The sequence below is a fragment of the Dermacentor albipictus genome, chromosome 4, assembly GCF_038994185.2.
Source record: "Dermacentor albipictus isolate Rhodes 1998 colony chromosome 4, USDA_Dalb.pri_finalv2, whole genome shotgun sequence".
In the NCBI taxonomy this organism is placed as follows: domain Eukaryota; kingdom Metazoa; phylum Arthropoda; class Arachnida; order Ixodida; family Ixodidae; genus Dermacentor; species Dermacentor albipictus.
The window spans coordinates 15,911,151-15,932,688 of record NC_091824.1 but is presented as its reverse complement, the minus strand read 5'-3'; the positions used below and the strand labels follow the sequence as shown (position 1 = coordinate 15,932,688).

Genomic DNA, 21,538 nt, shown 5'->3' with positions numbered 1-21,538 from the left:
ACAGTTCATAAGCCCACAAAGCCATTCGAGCACTTCTTCAGTACAGCAGACTTGAGTACGTGACTGTAGACGTGCTGAACCCAGCTTAGTGCATGCGAAAGTGCGATATAGAATCATGTATTCTCTGTCTCTTTCTTTTACTCCCTCCCCCTTCCCACGTGTAGGGTAGCAAACTGGACTCATTCTTGTTAGCCTCCCTGTCTTTCCTTCTTGCCCTATGTCTCTCTCTCTCTCTCTCTCTCTCTCTCTCTCTCAGTATTTCAGCTTATGGCGTTCTTGAAGTTCTAAAAAATTTGAAAATAAATTTAAACAACAACTGAAGGAAGCTTACAAATGTTTAACTCAGCAACAAAAATTGGAGGACCCTAAAGCTTCGTCTTCAAGAGTGGAACGCGATAGCGTTATCACACCCCATTCGCACCGCCCACTCAAAGCGATCTACGCGAGCCAAACGTCGTGATCGGCACGGACAGCCGGGCCGTGACACGCCATGAAGGTGGACGCGATCATGGGGCGAGTGGCGCCCCACGTGTCGGGGCAGCGCCGTACATTGCGAGGAGGGGGTATTCTGTGTATGCCGCAAGATGGCTCTGCGTGTGCGCAGAGCGCAGAAGAAATGTAGCAGAAACGTACTTCGCTACTCGTGTAACTGCGACTTCTGTAATATACATGCTCATAAATGCCGATATACAGCGCAGTATAACTTTCTACGGCTCGTTTCTGAGGCAATACCGAATTGACTAGATGAGCTTTTGTCCAGCTTTGTACTATGGAACTCATGGCTAAGTGGTAGCGTCTCCGTCTCATGCTCCAGAGACCCTGGTTAGATTTCCACTCAGCCCATCTTGCAATGGTGTTTGATTTATGATTGGCCTTCCCTGATTTTTTGCTCACAGTCAACGCCGCCGACGCCGACACCGACGACAGCGGCTTTTCGGCGACACGAGCTCCTTAACGCTTTCGCGTTAAAAGACAATTTAATAATTCCTTAAACTGCACTCAATACTGCATCTAAAGCGGCAAGATTAATGCATTATTCACTGCTTTGAAATACACCAATAGTTGTTTAGCAGGGCATTGCAAGCATAAGAACTACACGTAAGCTGTAGAATATTATGTGAAATTTATACGGCTGAAAGGCTCTTAGGAGATGCAGTTTACTAATAGTAATATTTGTTTTATGGAATAGTTGCATGTTTAGAAACTTCGCAGTCTACTTTTTTAAGCTTACGTAAAATTGGTAATGTCTCAAAACAAATCGATGTCCTAAATCGAAATCTTGCTTTCTAGGAGTTCTAGAGCTTAACTACTCTTATATGCGACAAATGTCATTCAAATCAGTCCAGTGGTTGCCTTATAAAAGTATTTCGATGTTTCACATGTAGTGTAGGGGAATAGGGAAATCGGAATTGGCCTTGAGCTAAACGTTCCTCTTCGGGAGGTTACCACAACATATACAAGGAGTTGCTGTAGTATATTCTCACGCCAGTAGGCATGCATGCCAGTTTTCTTTGGCTTTCCAGAGAAATATATAGGGACAGTGGAGAACAAATAGCGTAATAAGGTGGACGATGCACCGAATGCGTGAAAAGTTACCGGGTTCTGAAGCGAGGATTCCCTCTTTCCCCGATGTTTCTCACGCTTCACGTTAGATGAATAGAAAAAGTACTCCATAGTGGACTACGGTTTTACTTTATCTCACACCCGTAACTGGAAGCTGGAGCAACAGAGGCTGCCTGACCTAGTCTATGCATACGATATGGTAAATTGGAAAGCATATTTAGTGCCGGCAGGACAAGAATAGAAAGGGCGACAACAGAATGATTGAAGTTAGCGCATTGTGTTCTCGTCTCCCTTTCTGTCCTTGTCCGCTGGCGCCAAATGTGCTTTCCAAGTCAGTTTATCAACACGCCTAAGAAACGGCAAGACATGGTGGTACTAGCGCCCAATGCAGGTGATTTACAGATGATGGCGCATATTTGCCTAAATGAAGCTTTTCTTTATTGAAATGAATATTAGGTGAGGTTGGCGCCTTTATGGTGACACCGGCTACTCCTTGTCACTTGGCAAAGGAAACAAATTTGCGTAAAAAGGGAGAATAGCGACACGAAATATGGCACTCAGTAGAACACTGGATGAATAAAAAATATACACTCCAACAGCACATGAGTCGCAAAGTTCTTTGCATTAGTTCAGTCCACGTACGCATATATAAAGTCAGATATTTCGAACAGCCATAACACAACACATGCAAGTAAGAACAGTACAGAACGAGTAACAGTGTAACAGTACAAGTAAGAACTGCCAGTAGAGAACAGAATTATACATATTGCGTAAAAGTTGTGATCACCACATAAACCAATTATGAATCACGAACAACGTTCATGTTACTCATTTAGCGCATTCGGATCATCTGATACCTAATATTTTCCCAAAATGTTGGTCTCCTCGAAAACTTTTTCAGAGCAAGAAGCGCTCTTTTTTGAAGGCAAGCAGTTGGCCATGGGCCAAGTATCTTTTTTAGGGTTAACGGTCTTCTGTATATTATCAACAAATTTGCTTGCAGTACCCTTCTTTGTGGATCGTATTTTGTGCACTCGAGGAGAAGGTGGTGCACATCTTCCTCTGCATGGCCACAAGAACACTGTGGACTAGAGACACGTTTTATCCTGTACAAGAAGTGTTTAGTGAATGCAGTACCAAGACGCAGGGGGTGTACCAATGTTTCAAATTTTCTATTGTCTCTTAGATTTTCCGGCATTGTTAAGTTTATACATGAGTCTATAAAGTATAACTCAGAGTTTTTAGTTTGCTGATAAAACCAGGTAGTATTCCTGAGGCGACAAGAAATCTGTCTCAGGAGCAGACGGGCTTCACTACGCAATAGAGGAAGATTGGTTGTCTCCGCGTTATTGTGCGCCCGATTCGCAGCTGCGTCCGCTGCAGTATTACCAGGAATATTGGAGTGCCCAGGTATCCACTGGAATGCCATTGCGTGGTTCATTGCGCTCGCTTTTGCAAGTTCTTTGAGTGTCTCATACAATAGCAAAGTGTTCAAAGAATTTTTCTTATTGCTCCGTAGTAATGTGAGAGCGGCTTGCGAATCGCTAAAGATAACCCATTTTGGTGAATATTCTTTTGATGCTATGAAACGCAAAGCACATAGGATTGCAACCAGTTCTGCCACGGTGGAAGATGTCTCTCGGGATAATATAAATGTTTGCTCTAGCGCTAAATGTGGGATGACGAATGCTGAAGTCGAGGAATTTTTATGACATGAAACATCTGTATAAACGTGGATGTACTGGGGATATCAGGAGTAAATTCGGAAGAGTGCCAGTTGTTGTGCGGCTACTATGAACATGTCTCTCTTTGATATAATCCCGTCAACCGATAATTCTATTTTAGGACATGTTAACATCCAGGGAGGGTAACAAACATCCACTTTGCATAATTCAAATCTTGGTGATAATGCTTTATGTTCTCGAACAACATCGTGAATTTTGCTTTTGTTTCTTTCGGTAAGCGCGAGGTTTAATGGATGATTCTCGTGTTGTGTTAAAATGCGATAAATATGTCGGCATGTTTCAACCGTTCGTATGAATGGAAACGGTGGGTGACGAGCTTCAGCAATTACTAAAGAACTCGAGGTAGCCTGCGGAACCACAAGACACACTCGCAGCCCTCTTGCCAGTAAACGTAGAAGACGTTCCTCAGAAGTTTGCGATAAACCATGGAGAATAGGGGCCGAGTAAGCAATTTTTTGTTTTATGAGTGCGTTATGAACGTGTAGTAGCGAAGAGACTGATTCCCCCACGTTGCACCTGTGAGTCGCCGAAGTACGCTTATTACTGCATTGGTCTGCTTTTCAATTGCGCGGATGTGTGAAGCCCATGTTAGCTGGCGGTCAAGAATAATTCCAAGAAATTTATGCTCTTTCACAAACATGAAAGTTTACCCATTAAGCGTAAGTTGGAAATTATTCAGTTTTCATCTAGTAAAAGGAAATACGGCTGTCTTTGCGTATGAAAGACTCATGCCTCTTTCTTTTAAAAAGGTGTCGATACTATCAAGACCCTCTTGCAGGGTTGTTTGAATGTCTTGTATATGAGATCTAGAGGCCCATATGCAGATGTCATCTGCGTACAGCGAATACTGTATGCCAGACGGGAATTTTAGTGGCAAGGCTGCCATGACGCAGTTGAATAAAAATGGACTGAGAACACTTGCCTGCGGAACGCCCTGTGTGATGCTGTGATAATTACTCGCTCCTCCGATTGTTTCCATAAACATTTTCCTGCCTTTCAAAAAATGTGATACCTATCGCAGTGCTCGACCGTGTAGGCCAATATCTAACATACCAGCAAGGATGTGTATGCGACACACAGTGTCGAATGCTCTTTGAATGTCTAAAAATACTGTTATTGTCACATTTCCGCAACTTCGTTCATGTTCGACGCATGCGGCAATGTCTAATACTGAATCTATTGTACACCGATTTTGTCTAAAACCGGTCATGTAATTGGAAAACACATTTGTGTGTTCACACCACCACTGCAGTCGACGGTCTATCATCTTCTCCATTAGTTTGGAAAAACAGCTTGGGAGACTGACGGGTAGGTAGGTATCAAGACAAAGGGGAGTCTTTCCTGGTTTTAGTGCTGGAATTACCCGGGTTAATTTCCATGAATCTGGCAGAGTCTCTCTGATCCAGATGTCATTAAATATCTCCAAAAGAGCCATTCTTCCTATAGGACTTAGGTTCTTTAACATCATATACGTGACACCATCTGGGCCTGCGGTGGTCTCTGTATGTCATGAGGAAAGAGCACCTTTCAATTCATTTAGACTAAACTCACAGTCAAGTTGAGGATGTTGTGACATAAAGCACGCACGAACTTTCTGTTCTGCTAGTCTTATCGAACTTGTAAATTGTAGGCAAGTGAACGGAATTCCTGGTCTGGATATACGTTGACAGAATTCGTCAGCAACAGATGTTTCCGGAGTGCTTCGAGCTACGGCTAGGGCTCGGAAGGGATGGCTCTGGGTAACTGGACCACTAAAAGATCGGACAACTGACCATATTCTGGGAACCGGAGTAAAGGGAGACAACGACGCGCGGTATTCTTGCCACCTTCCCCTACCTAATTTTTGTGAGCGTCTGCGCGAAGTTGACCGAACTTTCTGTGCCATCTTGTAGTCATCCAGCTTCCCACTGCGGCGGTAAGCCCGTTCTGCGCGTCTTCTAATTGCTCTTAGACATTCATATGCCCCGTCGACTGCAGCGTATTCATTTGGAACAATGACTTGCTGTGTGCAGATCTCGTAAGACTCACACAATATATTTGCAAAACTCTGAAAGCTCGGATTGTCGCCCAATGAGTTACTTAAGTGGCGACGAAAACTTTGCCAATTAGTATATCTTGAGTAGCGCCGGGTCCCCTCACTCCGTATGAGGCGATGTTTTACCAGGATCGGAAAATGATCATTACCGTGCGTTCCTATGTCTGTTGACCATTCAACGCCATCAAGAAGGTGTTGTGAGCAGAGCGTAACATCTATACAGCTCGAGTAACAAAACCCCCGAAAGAACGTTGGAGAGCTGTCATTTAACACGATAAGATTTTTTTGTGTGCCAGGCTCTATGATGCTTCCACGGGAATCGTTATATTCACTGCCCCAGATGACGTTATGTGCGTTGAAGTCCCCACAAGCCAGCACATGTGAGTTTGCGATACCAAACACATTCACCAAGCTGTCTACTGATATTTTGCTAGCACATTGTAGATAAAGACTGATCACTGTGACGCTTGTATTTCTAAAAGATATCTTGCATGCTACGAACTCCGGTATACATAAATCGCTCAACTGTATTAGACAGGACGGCAGGTCCTTTCTCACACATAACATCGCTCTGCTACTTCCAGCAATACGCGATGATTTTTATATAACGTAGTTTGAAAGACGAAAGTCATCTCTTACGCCTGCCTCCTGTATACATAAAACAGGAAAGTTATGTTGAGCAACTAGTTTGCGAAAATCAACTGACTAATTTCGAAGGCTATTAGCATTCCACCGAAATACGAAAACATTGTTGTAACGATTATTCATTGCAAGCCTGCCGTGGAGCTGTTGGTGGTTGTGGAAGCACCAATGATTCCATAGAAAGCAGTGTTTTTACCTCTGGTAGGTTGTTTGCTTGTGGAATGGCACTTAGAATTGCACGCAGAGCTGTGAATAGCATGGGCAGGATCATCAGGGCTGCGGGTAAACAAGCGTAATCACCAAACGACGCTGAAGCTCCATGCGTGCTCGAAGCAGGTCGCTGAAGAATTGACTGAGATGGTCACTGGGATGACTGGTGTGGTTGAGGCGAATGCTGTCGTAGTCGCTCAGATGTTAGATGAGGTTGCTGTGTCAGTGGCTGAGGGCGTTGCTGAGAAGTTCGGCGAATTTCACTCGAAGCCTGGGCAAGGTGAGTAGAATTCTCTGAAGGTGGATCATGCCGCTCGCTCTCAGAACGTTGTCGACCTGAGTGGTTTAGAGCTTTCAGAATAGCTCATATGGACCCCTTGTTCTTTTTGTTTGTTAGGAGTTGCAGGCGCACATCTTACAGCATCAAGGTTGCGTGAGGGCGCAGTACGAGGAGGCAGCCTTCCGTATTTTAACTCATGTCTGCGTGACCTTGAGGAAGCTCTGCTCTGAGGGCACCCGGAGTAGGAAGCTGTATGGTTTGCGCCACAGTTGGCACACTTTGGCTGACACACAGACTTGCACTCTGAATGATTGTGGTCTTCTGAGCGTATCTTGCAGCGACGCTGACTGCCGCAGTTCTTCAATAGATGTCCAAATCTCTGGCAGTTGTAGCATCTTAGAGCAGAGCTATGATATTCTTCTACGGGGTGACTCGTGAAACCTAAATGCACTCGTTGCGGCATTGGTTTGTCTTCTCTGAAATGGAGGATGACGGTTCTCAGAGGGCGTGATTCTACCGCTCCGTGTTCTTGGCGATTATAGCGCGCCTGACGACGGGCAGATGTCACTCCGAAATCCTTCAGGAAGTCAACCAGTTGTTCTTCCGTATACTCAACTGACACATGGGGTATCTTGCCAACATTCTTGGTATAAGACGCCGGAATGAATGGCTTGACTTCCAAACCAGCCATTTCGCCCATCGACAGTAGATGTCTTGTAGATGAGACTGAAGTAACGTTGACAGAGAAACTTCCATCGCTATTCACGCCGAAAGACTGCACTTTTTCTTTTGCCGCCGAGACAATTTCCGACGCAGCGTGGTTTAGATTCACTTGCCAGAAGTTGCGTCCTTCCTGTGAGGGTCGAAAAACAACTGGAATTCCCTCAGGCCGCTTCTTTTTACACGTTACCAAGGAGAACGGTGTTTCATCGCAGTCTATATCTTCATCTTCACTTAGATCATAGGTAGATGTTTTGTCGTCGTCAACCCGTGGTTTCTTGGCTTCACTTTCGCTTGTCTCAGCCATATTCACTGAAGGTGCGCTGGAAGGTAGGGCAGCGTTGAAAACTAGCGTCGCCGGCTTGATGACATTGGGCGCCTGTTGTGGCACTTCCGAATGCGGCACCGATTCTGCTGCACTCATGCGCCTAGGAACGCGCTGTCGGACATAGGGCTCGTGCCGGTGTTCTTTGCTGCCTACCGCCGTGGCAGGCGTAGATGCACTGCGGAGCGCAGCCAAACCACGCGATATTCTTCGCCCTCCTTAAATAAAGCTAAATAACGAGTCTTTAAGTCTAGCACAACAAAATTCGAAGTTACGGTTTCTATTGCAAAAAAGAGTTACTAAGGATTTGATACCATTTCAACAAGAACTCATGCCCATATTCAAAGAATGCATGTGAACGTATACATAGATGAAGAAAAGGCCTACTGAAACATCCAGCAAGGAAAGCGGAGAGCGAAGGGGAAGCGGAGAGCGTCTATAGTTAAGTACAGAACATTGGGACTATGGCAAATATTGTCATGTGGTCGTGACGTCTAAGAACACAGTAGCAATACTGTGAAAGGCAAAAACTACCTTTTATTGGGCGAACCTGTGCCCACAAAACAGGCTACACTTAAAGCACAACGAGAGCGGCGAACACAGTCGGCGATCGTCGAAAATCTGATCAGCGGGTGAAGCGCGTCGGCTTTTATACAGCAGTCGTCGAATGTTCCAGACTAATCGTTCCGACCCGTGTGCCTTCCACAAAGTTCTACTCCATTCGCGTCATGCGATGGTGTAGATTGAGCAGATTTGTGAGGCAGTACGAGTGCCTCAGTTGAAAAGATTAGGCCAGTCTAAAACAGGTAGAAAATTCGTGGAATTGGTAGGAATCCAATGCGACAAGGGCACCCCGACTGACAAGAAAAACATTCCGTTGGACGTGCGTAAACACTTCCGAATCGCCCCCTGCCTAAACATATGCATCCTATCTACAACAAAGAGAGGAGGGTTCGCAGGGCTAAGGCTCTAGTAAATAAACTTAAAAACACACCGGCGCATAACGTAGTGTACGTGGACGCCACTCGCGGCAGAGACGGGGCTGTGGTATCGACGGTGGTGGTAGCCGTTGAGGCCGTGCGTGGCCGTTGAGGCGTTGAAGACTCACCGTCCTCAACGCGCGCGGACTGCTTCACCTCCCCCCCCCCCCCTACCTACGTGTAGATTAAGAAGCGGGCTACATGGCTACATAATCTTCCCCTGGTTTCTGGAGTGGGACCATCCGTGCAATAATATGAGATGCCTCCTATGACCCGCACTTTATTAAAAACTCAAGCAGCTCGTGTCATCGATGAACTTATAGGTTAGTGAGGATTTGGTTTCAAATACTGTCTGTTGTCTTGCTCAGCAGTGCCGGAGACTCCTCTTAAATTGGTCCAGCTCTTTCATTGCAAAAGGAGCATCCATCAGCGTAGACAATATCAGCCGAAGGGACAGACTAGGGGATCATTGTGTGGAGGTACATGTATATACGGGCTACGTTATTCTGGCAACTAAGATACCATTGCATATCCCTTTAGTCCACAGTAGATGTGTTCTAGGAACGCACAAAGGGAAATGCAGGTTAATATACGAAGAATATTAGAATAAATTGGAAACTGATAACTGAGTCAGCATTGCGCCAGAAGCCTGGACTTGGAAGAAATAGAAATAGCAATATCTATACAATTTCCTGTAGGTTCACACCGGTGACGTGTTGGGTCACGCATGCGCCATGATTTGAGCCATTTGGTTACTAAGTGACATTTTCGATATAATTTTTCCGGAAGGCGCATTAAGTTTAGGGATCTTCTGTTTATTTTATTCTTCTGAAGTGTTGCTATTTTGACCTAAGCACTGGAAATGTCGCGCATGACAACCATTCAAGCTCATGAGCATACACAAGCGCATAAGCACATAGAGATTCAAGCATAAGCATACACAACTACATACATCATCATTTCTTCTCTAAACGCAATGTGGCTCGAAAGCAAACGTGGAATCCCCTTCTAGCTCTCAGTTTAATCTCGTGGATAAATATATAGCATTGCGCCAGGAGGTATATAAATATACTTGGTGGGTGAAATTTCGAAATTTTCTGGCATATGCACGACACCAGGCTTATGTGACAGTAGTAAATTACTGAGCGTCCATATATCCCAGCCTAAACGAGAAATTTGAAATTGGCGATTTCCAAAGCAAACCGACATGAAACAGTGCTCGCTGCAGAAGACATTGTAGCTGCATGGTCTAGGAACGACGTCAAGTATGCGCACTGTAGCTCAGCGGCTCTTGCGTTCTACCCTGCGAGGCAGAACGCAAGAAGCACCCGCACATTTCCTAATTTCATCGCCCCATCTAGTCTTCTGTCGTGCTCGACTGCGCTTCCCTTCTCTTGGCACCCATTCTGTAAGCTCAATAGTCCACCGGTTATCTAACCTGCGTATTACATTACCTGCCCAGCTCAATCTTTTCTCTTAATGTCATTCAAAATATCGGCTATGCCCGTTTGCTCTCTGGTCCAAAGCGCTCTCTTTCTGTCTCCTAATGTTATGCCTAGCATTCTTCGTTCTATCGCTGTTTGTGCGGTCCTTATATTGTTCTCAAGCTTCTTTGTGAGTCTCCAAGTTTCTGCTCCATATGTCAGCACCGGTAAAACGCACTGATTGTACACCTTCCTTTTCAATGATAATGGGAAGCTTCTAATAAGGAGCTGACAATGTCTGCCGTGTGCGCTCCGACCCATTTTTATTATTCTGCGAATTTCCTTCTCATGATCAGGGTCCCCTGTGAGTAACTGACTTAGGTAAATGTACTTCTTCACAGTCTGTAGAGGCTGACTGGCGATACTGGACTCTTGTTCTCTTGCCTGGCTATTGATTACCATCTTTGTCTTCAGCATATTAATCGTGAACACCACTTACACTCTGTCTGTTAAGGTCATCAATCATCTGCTGTAACTCGTCCTCAGTTTACTGGACAGGAAAATGTCATCTGCAAACCGAAGGTTGCTGGGATATTCACCACTGATCTTTACTCCTAAGCCTTCCCAGTTTATTAGCTTGAATACTTCTTCCAAGTACGCAGTGAATAGCATTGGAGGGACGGTGTCTCCCTGTCTGACCTCTTTCTTCATCGGTATCTTCCTGCTTTTCTTGTGGAGAATCAAGGTAGCTGTGGAATCTTTGTAGATAATTTATTTATTTACTTATTTATATCACACTGCAGGCTGTGTGGTCCAAGCAGAAAGGCAGAATTGCAAAATATGAAACTTAGAGAAGGAAACAAAATAGCACAAAACAGTAATGTTACTGAGGAAATACTAATAATATGAGTTTGAATTGATTCAGGGAGTTCAGATAATGGAAAGGGATGAGGTTCCATTCTTCTATAATTCAAGGAAAGAAAGAAAATATGAAGAGGTTTGTCTTCGCAACGTAACGGGAGAGAACTAGGGGGTGGGAATGATGGGTTTTTGTTGATGAACAAAGAGTTATGTATCGACTAGGATCTGCCCTAGTCCTAGGATATTTCCCAAGATATTCACGTATGCCTTCTGTACTTCTTGACTACGTAATACCTCTATAACTGCTGGTATCTCTACTGAATCAAATGCCTTTTCATAATATGTGAAAGCCATGTAGAGGGGTTGACTGCAATCTGCAAATTTCTCGATTACCTGATTGATTACATGGTTGTGATCCATTATAGAGTATCCCTTCCTGAAGGCAGGCTGTTCTCCTGGCTGACTGAAGCCAAGTGATGCCCTTATTCTATTGTAAATTGGTGAATATTTTATACACTACTGAAAGTAAGCTAATTGGCCTGTAATTTTTCAATTTTTAACTTCTCCCTTTTTGTGGAGCATAGTGTTGGCATTCTTCCAGTTTTCTGAGACCCTTGAAGTCGACAGACACTTCGTATAGAGAGCCGCCGGTTTTTCAAGCATTATGACTCCTCCTTCTTTGATTAAATTGACTGTTACTTCATCTTCTCCTGCCTCTTTTCTACGTTTCATGTCTTGCAAGGCCCTTCTAACCTCATCGCTGGCTATGAAAGTAAACAAGGTGTAGAATGGTGCGGAAGGGCACTTAGCAATTCCCTACAAGAAGTGTGGGTGCATTTTGATCAGCCATAGTTTATCGTGACCCAGAACAGTATATTATCACTTGGTGATCGTGGCCGCGGTCATGCAGCGTGATGACATAGTTCATGCTAGCGCACCTTCGATTTCGCTTACCAAAAAGAAATTAACATTGTTAGAGTGCGCGCCGGACAGTAATGGCTCAAAGGTACTTAGCGCATGACACGTGGTGGTGTAACGTTCTGTTGTGTTTCTTTTTTTTTCTTGTGCGTATATGTAAGTAATTGCTGCGTTAAAATCAGTTAGCGCTAGTATTTAGTTGATCCTTTGTCCTCATCAAATTCGCGCTGCCCATAACCATGGAATCGTACTAACTAGCCCGATCGAATGGCCTGTTGCAGTAAACTTCCGTTACCTCGTGGACTTCCACAGCAAAGATTTGCCAGTGAAGTGCTTTGGGTTGATTTGATGTGATCAGGTACAATTTTCTGTAGGAGTGGCGCAATGGGGAAAGTGGCCGAAACTTCGATGGTATTTGATGAACGCTCTCCGGAGAGGCGCTTATACTGAGGAGGTTTGTCGTGTGTTGCCTGCTTGAAAAGGAATCGTGCTTCGGTCAGCTCTAGCTAGCCTACTACATTTACGCGGCATGCTTTATCAGACTATGCTGCAATTTTTTCGCATTGTCCCGTAGCGCCGGAAAGTTCTTTCGGCGACACTAGAATTCCATCAGGATTTTCGAGGAACACGTGTTTTTTTCTGCAGACCCCGCACAATTCTATAAGTGTATTCAGGAGTCGGGTCCCATAATTGGTAGTCACAGCAACTGATTTAGGGGAATAGAAAACTCCTTTTTTATGGCCCTTTCATAACCCCTTGTTATTTTTCATTTATTAATTATAGCAAAAATAGGAGCCGTGACCAGCGCATGGCGATAAAGCCTTCCCTGTTAATGCTGAGCTGCCGTAAAATGAAGCAGACGTGATTCGAGTAATTTATGTTTCAATATAACTTGAGAAATAGGAAATGTAAATTCTTTTGCCCATAGATTGCCGCAAAAAATTTTTTTAACTATGTAAATACGTACTTTAGCCTATCCTGCAAAGGACAGAAAAAATAAATACCACATTATTCGTAATTTTATGAGTCTGAAAGGTCAGCCTTGTAAGTCCAAGCATTGCATAGCAATGGCACGACCTTTCATGCTGAAGATCCAAAATTATGTACCCGCCTTGCATGCGTGGTTATGTATTGAGCGGGCTTTCATGTATGGCGTAACGAGCCTCTCCTGTGGTGGTTGATATCTATGCCGCCTCACTGCTGCAACGCATCGCTCATGAAAGCGAGTAGTCTGCCGCGCAGACGCACTAAGTAGAAGCAACTTGCTCTAGTGCAGGGGCGCTATAATGTAAAATTATTCCGAACTTTTCTATTCCAATTCTGCTATCAGCACTCCATGATTGGTCAAAAAGTTTTTTCGACCACCCCCACTTCACCTGTCTGTCACGCGACGTCACGAAAACCGCGATACCTCCCCATCTGATATGATGTGTACACTGATTATGCATGATTTCACAAAAAAAAGAAAGACTGTTATTTCTGATTCGACCCCTTTTCGCCATTAGCCCTCGGCTATTGGTAAAAAAGTTTTCGGGCTGCACCCACTTTACCAGCCTGTCACGCGACGTCACAAAACCGCAAGAACTCACCGCGTCAACGAGACCTGTACGCGATAAAGATGCATTAATAAGCCGAACAAAACTGAATTTTCTTCGGAATAGCCGCAGGGTGTCCCATTCGGAAAGGACTAGAAGATGGCTGCCGCCGATCGCTCAGACGCTGGCTACTCGTACCTGCCAGAGAGCATAGGTGTATTTGCGTATAATAAATCTTCTTGCGTGGCCGTGTAACGTTTTGAAGCACTTTCGGCACGTTTACCCCCTCATTCTGTCAACTCTTCTTTGCTGAGGGTCCGTTTTAGCATCATTCTTGAGCTTCCGTTGCATGCCGCCGCGATTTTCGACCAGCCGCCGCAAGCTAAGTAAGGGAAAGCCGACCAATCGTAGACGCTGGCACCAGCCTCTTCATCCGGTTATCGACTTTCAGTGCAGTGGCTCGGCCCCATCGAATCCCTCTCCACTAGAGCGTTCTCCTCGCCTCTTGTCAGCCCATTAGATACGACAAGCCGCTCAGTGTAGGCAATGTTATTCGTTTTTCAAGCAAACAAAAGTGACCGCCTATGAACGAGGAGAGCGTTTGATTGTCTGTTCAGACAACCCTGCGGGTGACCACCCGGTGCTTGCGCTGGTGGTTACTCAAATTTGACGTCAGGAGATTGGAATAGAAACATATTGGAATAGGTTTACGTTATAGGGCCCCAGGTCTGTTCAATGCGGTATCGCCTGTACGCCGCGAACGCCACTGCAGCATAGGAACGTCGCATGTTCTACTTGTAGTTCTTTTTTTTTCTTTTTTGATAGCATGCCTTTGCACGGTGGTATCGTTAACAGATAAAGTGTGTATTTGGGGTCCAACGCTATTGTTGACAGAGCCTGACTTAATGCAGCGCCAGTCCTTTTCACCCGGGAAGTGACCGCTATTCGCAGCCCACACTAGTCAAGCTGCTACCAACAAAGCGAATGAAAGGAGCGGCTGGCGAAGCCCTCGTCCAAAGTTCTGGCAGATGCGAAAGAGGGTCCTGACGGCGCCTTTGGTGGCGAATGATTGAGCTGCAGGCCGCACGCTTTTCGTGAGGCGCCATCCTTGCTAGGGTTTGAATGCTGCATCGCGCTTTCATACATGGCGGAAGCATCACAAGGCACAAGCTCACTTTACGCTCCTCGGTGGCCCTAATAATCTTCTGGTGTTTTTCCACTAGGCATACGACACCACTTGACACCGTTGTCGTCACTGTCGAATGTTAGTTTTAGTTCTGCAGTGGTCTGAATGGAATAAATTGAAAAGGCAACGAAAGCAGCAGGAACTGCGGCCAGTAATGATCGAGGTAAGGCGCTCACTGAAACAATAAAATCGGGCTTTTATATTTCTTGGGTGAGCGGATATTTTGCCAGGGGGAGGGGCCAAAATAAAAAAAAGTGAAACAATACGAAGTTCCAGTCATTGCTGCAATAAACGCTTGCGAGGTAACCGTGAAGTCAGCAGAAATGGCAGACAAGCAAAAGAAACGACGGGCTCTACTGATATTGTATGCATCTTACACATGAACATACGCCAACACTTCTGCGAGTCACTGTTTGGCCCGTATGGTAACAATGGGTCGGCAGTGGTCTTTGTTAAACAAATAGCAGCGTCGAAGCATTATTTCGTTAAACGAACGAACAAACAAACAAACAAACAAACAAACAAACAAACAAACAAACAAACAAACAAACAAACAAACAAACAAACAAACAAACAAACAAACAAACAAACAAACAAACAAATAAATAAATAAATCTTTATCTGAACAAGCAAAAAAAATTATCGGTAAAAGTTACCGCTTGGCAGCAAGACAAATTGCCACCTTTTGTTCACATTTCAGCTTGATCGTTAGGAGATTCATGTCGTTGTAAAGTATTGCACATATGTCGGAATGTCGTTGAAACTACGGGATTTCCCTTTCGTTACTGTACGGGCTTGTCTAGTATATGTTGTCATTGGTTATTCCGGACAGCAGCAGAATTTTTGTGGCATCGCTTGAGATGGTGTGTACACCATCTCAAGATCAGTGTGTACACAGAGCATAGCTTTCTACCGCCTTTGCTCTCAGGCTGTTGCATACAGCGCTTGGTTTTTCTTAGAGTGCCGATGCTACCATTAATGTTTCTGCTGCTTCAATTTTTTCTAGAATAAACGGGTTCCGGTGTCGCATGTCGTGTTTAGTGCTCTCTCTTTTCTTGTTAGTCACAACTAAAAAATTAAATTATGGGGTTTTACGTGCCAAAACCACTTTCTCATTATGAGGCAAGCCGTAGTGGAGGACTCCGGATATTTCGACCACCTGGGGTTCCTTAACGTGCTCCTAAATCTAAGTACACGGGTGTTTTCGCATTTCGCCCCCATCGAAATGCGGCTGCCGTGGCCGGAATCCGATCCCGCGACCTCGTGCTCAGCAGCCTAACACAATAGCCACTGAGCAACCGCGGCGGGTTAGTCAAAACTAATGAACTTTACTAGTGTGGAGGTTTCATATCATGAGCGCATTTCATACACTTCTGTATTTTTACGCGACAGCGTTAAGAGCCCCGTGTCGCAGCAACTCCGGCGTTGGCTGCAGCGTCCAGCGTCAACCAGCTTGTGAGCGAAAAATCATTCCGAACCACGCATACCCAACTACGCAGGCCCTCCGAGTAGCGCAGAGACGTTACTAAACTAACAGAATTTTTTAAAGAAAATTCATCAGGAAATCGTAAAGTACGATTTACACATAACCTACAGACATGATAGCATCGGATTGTATTTTCTTTATACGAGAATACATAATTCTGGTACGCGGAAACTCAAACACAAACCCCCAAAGAGCGTTTCTACCATTCATAGAGCGGCGAGCCCGGTTCCTTGCAACACTATCCAGATGACGCTCGCCTCCACTCATCCGCGGCCGAAGCAAGAGGCCGCGTTTCTACCAGAAAGCTCGGCTTGGTGCATAGGGCTCGCTGCCAGCGTTTCCCGGTAAACATTACGGTCACATAAGCTGCAGTTGCTGCAAAGCGTGAGAAGCAGTCAGGGATCTTTGAATGCTATCGCGTTTCATTCTTAAAGGCGAAGGTTAAGAATCCTCCTTTTTTTGCATTCGCAATCATATTTATAAGCTGAGTGCACCATATCAAATCTTTACTCAGCATATATGGCTGGTGTCATACTTAGTGAAACAAAGCTATCTTGCGCAGCCGAAGTGCTCTGTGCACCCCTTACTGCATGATTCGTGGTGCATCTGCAACATGCAATCACTTGGTGGAATGTTACAAGCAAGGCGAGGACTGGGTCACATAGGTGCATTTAGTGATGCGTACCGTGAACGCTAGCCCATTTTAAATAGCTATATTATTTCACATTGCATGGCGCCTGTGATGCATTTTCAAGGCACGGAGCTGACCACAAAAACACTTTAATGATAAACAGCCTTGGTAATTCCCAAAGAACGGCTGGAAACTAGCGACCGCTTTCTCGAAACATCACAGTGGGCAAAACAATGCTGACTGGATCTTGAAGAAAGGGGACAATATGGCATGAATGGTTAAGTTACTGGATTGCGATGTGCCTGAAAAACAAACATATCTCAAGCTTGGAAGGCTTGAACTACTTAGTTACTTTCTGACTTCATAGCTCGAACTAATTTGGGGAGTGGATTATAGTAAATATCTGTTGGGCTGTTATAGGTGGGAATCTGCGTTTGAATATCGAATCGAATACCGAATCTTTCTAACTCTTAAATGAAGTGAAACATAAATCCAGATGTAGCCCATGTGGTAAAAACTGCTATTTAATTTATTTAATACATCCATGAAAAGCCGCTCACAAGTTGGCTTCCGGTAAACGAAGGAAATCGAAAGCCAACTTTGTTCATGCTCCGTAAAAGCATTGCGCACTAGATGTTATTATGTGAAACTTGGCTGCTCCATGCATTTTCGGAGAACTGGTGCCACTCTGGAGCATCTGTGGTTGTCCTGGAGCAGATCCGTCCTGGGCCGTCCTCGCTCGAGGCAGGATTTTACATCAAAGATTCCAATAAGGGTTGTTCCCCTTATGTTAGAGCAGCAAGAAATAGTAAACAATCTTGAATAGTGTATTTTCGAATGAAGTACGTATCAAATATATAAGACAATTTTATTCGTATTTGAAATATGGATAAACTCGGACACGCCTTGCTCTTCGTCATCTATAAAATGTTGAGTCAACAAATCTGATCAGTTATAGACATCGGCGATTGTTTGATGTTCATTACGGCGGCAGCGCAAAGACAGCAACACAAGCAAAAAAAGAAGCAATGAAATGGGAACTTTCTACAACAGAAAAAAAATGCATAATGAAAACGGAGGGCATTTTTACAGAAACATCGATATATTAAATGAGATTGCCTGGCTTAACGAAGGCTCGTACAAAATGGGCTACTAGTGGAAGTACGATCACGCCCGTGACAACGAGACCTAAGCCACGCGGACAAATATTGCTGCATTGTTTAATCGAGCTATATGGCATTTATGGTTGCGTTTCTTGTCTAGAGCGTGGTGAACAACGAACAACTAGAACGCTCATTTTATGACAAAATTTCAAGGCAACACCCATCTCAAATTCCAATAATCAGTCTGCATTCAGAGATGCTTCTCCTCTTGAGACAGTAAGGACATCCTATGTCACCGACACCCAGCGTGACAGCCGACAGCATGGGCCTTGCTGAACCGCGGGACGTCGAACTGCACGACTGGTGACATCGAGTTCACAGGCACCGGCAGCAGCTTTGCGTGCGCCTGCAGCAGTGAGCCCGCTGTTTTCCTGCCGAATATTAAAGACCTACGGTGCCGTGTTTATGGACGACTTTGCACGCGCGCTAAGCCGATTTGCTACGCCAGTTGCGCACCTAGTTAGGCATAACAGAAAGGCAAGGGGCAGATGTGTGGCAGGGTTGCAAGGAGAGAACAAAATGAGTCCCTAAAATTACAGCAGCCTCCGGTGCATTACCACGTGACCAGAAAGTAAAAGCGAGCTATGATTTCGAGGCATGGTGTCACACAGCGTCGAAATTGGTGCTCCTGCATAGTTGGCCTCGGCATTTCATTTTCCTGACGGCTACAGGCACGCAGTCTTCTTTTTATGGAATGTAAGACTTCTCAGTTGCCGCTAGGTGCTCATTATTTATTTATTTATCTAAACTACTCGATTCGATGTCATTACGGAGTTACAGACAGAAGTGGGAGTAAAGCGTGTTCAAAATGCAAAATTTGAGTAAACTAAATCAGGGCCGGTATAGCGTAAAACTATTCCAATCTGTTTTTATTCCAAATCCGCCTTCACCCCTCGCTCAATGGCCCAAATTTTTCAGCCCGTGCCATTTTGCCTGCCTGCCAAGCAACGTCAGGAGCGCTCAAAAACCGACACGTCAAAGTGACGTTTACGCAATAATTATGCCTAATTATGTCGAACAAACCCGGCAATATCGTGGAATAACTGGCGACTGCCCCGTTCCGTTTGGAATCGAAAATGGCTGCCTTCTTGATAGCGCTGGCGGCGGTGGCTCGTCAGCCCGGGCGCGGGAGGAGGGAGCCCGAGGATGCGTTTGACATACCAGACGGCCTGTTTCGGCGGCACTCTCGCCTGAAGAAAGAAACTGTGTGGTGGCTATGCGACGAAGTGGTGGAGGAACTCGGAGGCGCGAGAACAACAGCGCTGTCGGTGGAACGACAAGAGCTGTACGCATTGCGGTTTTTCGCAACGGGCAGCTTTCAAGCTTCGGTAGGGAGCGAGGAGATGAATGGCGTGACCCAGCCTGCGGTCAGCAAGTTTGTCCCATGGCGCGGCGACTTCTCGAGGACGTCGTAGGAGAAGGCGGCCGTGAAGGAAGGGTTCCTTCGACGCGGCGCCATTGCTGGCATCATCGGATGGGTGGAGGGCAGCTTTATCCCATCATCGCAGCGAAGGGCGAGCAGAAGGTGGCATTCGTGTGCCGCAAAGGCTACGACGCCCTCAACATAATGTTCGTAAGCATCTTCATTTTCGCCTAGTTCGCATGTCCTGGCAACGCGTGGCTTACACTGTGCGAGCTCTCGCCATATCTGCGGCGCAGGCATGCGGATTCTCGCCACCGACGCTCTGCGACCGCGGTCAGACCACGACGTCTGCGTCTGGAGAACTACGTGGTTGCGTCGTCGGTTCCAGGAGGGACATATTGCCAAGGCCGGCGAGCACCTCCTCGGTGAGCAGCAGGAAAAATTTATACTGCTGCAATTCTGGCTGCATGCAGTAAAGTGTGCTCGCACCGTAAGAGAACATTCAAGCCCGAACCGCTTATGTTATAGTAGGTTATTAAGTACAGGCGAGATGTAGAAATTTTTCTATGGTTTCTGCGCGAAACAAAGTGACAACACACCTGCGCTGTGCTTTAAACTAATTTTTAATATGTGTGTACAGTGTGCGTGTGTTGTCACATTCTGTTTCACACTGGAATTCCTTTATGAATGAAGCCCACACAACTCGCACACAGGCACATCCCTATTGCCTTGCGGCAAATAGGGATGCTACTGTGTCCCGGCTATTCTTATCTGTGATCACAGCTGCGTCAGGTGCTCAGCCTGTACATTCCTTTAATGCAGCCTTTCTCTAGTAGGTGTACGTTACGTGACCCATGCTTCGCTTATTATGCAGATGATTTAATACCATTTATTATGATTATGCAGGCGACAGCGGCTACTCCGTGGAACCATGGCGCCTGACTCCGGTCTCAGGCCACCTTCCCACGCACATTGCAGCAGGTAGGTACAAAACTGCACATGCTGCCATGCGGTCCGTAGTGGAGCGGCGCATTGGGCTCCTGAAGAGCCGCTTCAGCTGCATTCAGTGCTACCACGCCAGTTTGACGAACCAGACCATGCTACGAACATTGTTGCACTATATGCAGTGTTGCACAACTTGTGTCTTGATGAAGGTGACGACGTGTCTGATGATATCAGTGATGACAGTAGCAACAGCAGCAGTGACGATGACAATGGCAATCCTCCCCACGCAGAGTTCCCCGAGTAAGGGCAGCACTTATAATGTATTTTAAAGGCTGTGCGGCCCAGGCAGTGTTATTAGATCATTTGGCATGACTCGGCAGCAGCACCAGCACTACATTCAAAGGGTGCGAACGCGGCTGCGTCGACAACAGCACCGACAGCAGCAATAAACGTGTGCTTGACACTGCAGGCAGATGTTTACTACTGCTGTCTATACGGCTAATAGAGAGCAGGAACCAATGTGAAGAAGTGTGTGCATTTAGTGGATAGCTTGCTGTTTATTTATTGAATCTGCTCAACCATAACCAGCGTTTTCACGTACCCTGTGCCAGTAAGTTGCCACTACCGGCTACTGCTGCCGCCGCCGCCGCCGCCGCTGCTGCTGCTGCTGCTGCTGCTGCTGCTGCTTATGGCGTGGCGGTTCCCGCGTAGTTCGCCGCGACTGCAACCCACTTGTTTCCTGATGTTGATTCCGGAAATGGGCCGAGAAGGTCCAAGCCGACACGATTGAAGGGCTCTGCAGGGATGTCGAGCGGCTGCAGGTAACCAGCGGGGAGCTGGGAAGGCTTCTTGCGTCGTTGGCAAAGTTCACAAGCCGTGACGTAACGTCGTACCGAATGGGTAAGGCCCAGCCAGAAAAAACGGCGACGTACACGGTCATAGGTCACGACACACCAACGTACACGTACACGTTGGTGCGTCGTAAAGCTCATCTAGAACGGTGAAGCGGAGGTGTTTAGGTACTACAAGCAGGAACTCAGAGCCGTCCGGATGAAGGTTACGACGGTACAGAGTACGTCGTGGAGGACGAAGAGGCTTAGAGCAGCTTCGGCCGGAGAGTGTTCAAAATGGTCAATGAGTGCTCTGATGTGGGGGTCATGGCGTTGCTCGTCGGCGAAATGAAGCAGCTGGGATACAGAGAATACGCAAGAAGCACTGGCAATATTGGAGGAGTCCGAGTCGTCAACAGGGTAACGCGACAAACTGTCAGCGTCTTGGTGCAGGCGGCCAGACTTGTATACCACGGAATATGAAAATTCTTGTAGCATCAAAGCCCATCGACCAAGCCGGCCTGTAGGATCATTTAGCGATGAGAGCCAGCAGAGAGCATGATGGTCAGTGACTACGGAAACAGGGCGACCGTAAAGGTAAGGCAACAGACAACCGCAAGGCATTCGCGTTCGGTAATGGAATAGTTGCGCTCCGATGGTGCTAGGAGGCGGCTCGCATAGGCAATAACGCGGTCC

At 46.0% G+C, this 21,538-nt stretch overlaps 1 long non-coding RNA gene across 1 annotated transcript in view; it reads left to right on the top strand.

The window, feature by feature from the left end:
- LOC135916655 (uncharacterized) overlaps nt 1–21,538 on the top strand; it is a 139,145-nt gene that overhangs the window by 28,003 nt on the left and 89,604 nt on the right. Inside the window, exon 2 of the long non-coding RNA XR_010569020.2 lies at nt 19,974–20,048. This is a non-coding gene — a long non-coding RNA (uncharacterized lncRNA). The remainder of the gene's footprint in view (nt 1–19,973; nt 20,049–21,538) is intronic.